Genomic DNA, 1,954 nt, shown 5'->3' on the forward strand with positions numbered 1-1,954 from the left:
TGAGTTTTTTGCCCATACACATGAGTATTGTCTAAAACATGTCTTCTTTGTAGCAGCTAGGCCCTGCCACCACTGTGCTCGGCTGAGTTCACAAATCTGTTGTAACCTGTAGCTTCCCTGTCACTTCTCCGGCTCTCCTCTCCTGCTAAGCTTTGTTTCCTGGCAGTAATTAAAACCTCCTGCCACTGCCATAGCTCCTGCTGCTGCTGAAACCACCATAGCCACCTTCATTTCATGGTTTGGCAAAGTATTGGCCTCCACCACCATAGGGGCCAGAACTTCTGCCTCCAACGTTTCCTCCTTTCATGGGTCCAAAATTTGAAGATTAATTGTAATTGCCAAAATCATTGTAGCTTCCGCCACCTCCAAAATTGCTTCCATCATTACCAAATCCATTATAACAATACCCACTGCCAGCATATCCGCCACCACCACGGCTGCCACCAAAGCCACCTCGACCACTGAAGTTTCCTCCACGACCAAAGTTGTCACTCCCACCCAAACCACCTCCACGACCGCCACCAAAGTCTTCAGAACCACTTCGACCTCTCTGGCTGGATGAAGCACTAGCCATCTCTTGCTTAGACAGGGCTTTTCTCACTTCACAGTTGAGGCCATTCCCAGTGTGGTATTTCTGAATGACAATCTTGTCTACGGAGTCATGGTCATCAAAGAGTACAAAAGCAAAGCCTCTCTTTTTGCCACTGCCTTGGTCAGTCATGATTTCAATCACTTCAGTTTTCCCATACTGTTCAAAATAATCTCTCAGGTGATGTTCTTCAGTGTCTTCTTTAATGCCACCAACAAAAACCTTTTTCACAGGTAAGTGGGCACCAGGTCTTTGAGAATCTTCTCTTGAGACGGCCCACTTGGGTTCCACAACTCTTCCGTCCACCTGTGTGGCCTTCCTTTCACCTCCTCCACCGTGGCGTATGTGACAAACCCGAAGCCTCTGGAGCGCTTGGCGTTTGGATCCCTCCTTACCACACAGTCTGTGAGCGTTCCCCATTGCTCAGAACGGCTCCTCAGACCCTCATCAGTTGTTTCAAAGCTCAATCCTCCGATGAAGAGCTTCCGCAGCTGTTCAGGCTCTTTGGGAGATTCTGACTCAGACATGACGGCAATGGAGATGGGATGGGGGAACTTCAACGATGCTTTCTCGGCGGCGTACACAGGCAGAAAGCCTGATTTATTTTTAATCTGTAAAACAAAATTCCTCAGAGGCTCACTTAAATTTCTTAATATGAGGCAAACATTTTGCTAAGTGACAATGACATCATTTACTTTAAGTTTTCCAAAGGGCCCTTTTCTATTTCTCTAACTTAGAATTGTCACCTCCATGGTACAGAAGTGTTCTCTCCCACCTGTGTCATCCACCCAGAGTTTATATCATCACATGACGCTTGCACAGAACTCAGGAGGGAATAGCATAGTCCATCTGAAAGGAAGCCCTCACCTTCTCTATCCAAAGGTCTTTGTTTTTTATCCTCTGCCTGTACGGTTTGGAAAACTCTATTCTCTTGGACTTAGCACCACAAATAGTTATTTCTTTAACATTCTTTCTCAATGAAGTTCAATTTTCTATGAGAAAACTTGTTTTAAAGAAGAATCTGAATTATAACTGTACATCTGAAGGTACTTTTTCTTGTACACTCAGAACAGACATTTAAAAAATTACAGCATTTTCTTGAGAAAGTTCTTGAAATGATGCACAGTCTTATAAAGTAATTTTCATGTTTGTTGAAGCTGCTACACAGACTCCAGAGGAATCCCTCTTGGGGGCAGAGACTAAGAAGACAGAGTTGCTTCTCCATAATATCTTAGCATCAGCTCAGCAGTGCCAGTTCAACTCAGCTCAAGAATCACTGGTCCTCATTTTGCAAGATTCTGAACAAGTGAAACAGTCCCTACTCGTAGTTTGAAATGAAAGAGGATCCAGGTTGTCAAGGTGACA

The 1,954-nt window shown here is 44.5% G+C and overlaps 1 pseudogene; it reads right to left on the minus strand.

The window, feature by feature from the left end:
* Positions 1-1,116, minus strand: LOC102278754 (heterogeneous nuclear ribonucleoprotein A1-like; annotated as a pseudogene).
* Between the last annotated feature and the right edge of the window lie 838 nt (positions 1,117-1,954).

This window comes from Bos mutus, chromosome 3 (assembly GCF_027580195.1).
Source record: "Bos mutus isolate GX-2022 chromosome 3, NWIPB_WYAK_1.1, whole genome shotgun sequence".
Lineage (NCBI taxonomy): Eukaryota > Metazoa > Chordata > Mammalia > Artiodactyla > Bovidae > Bos > Bos mutus.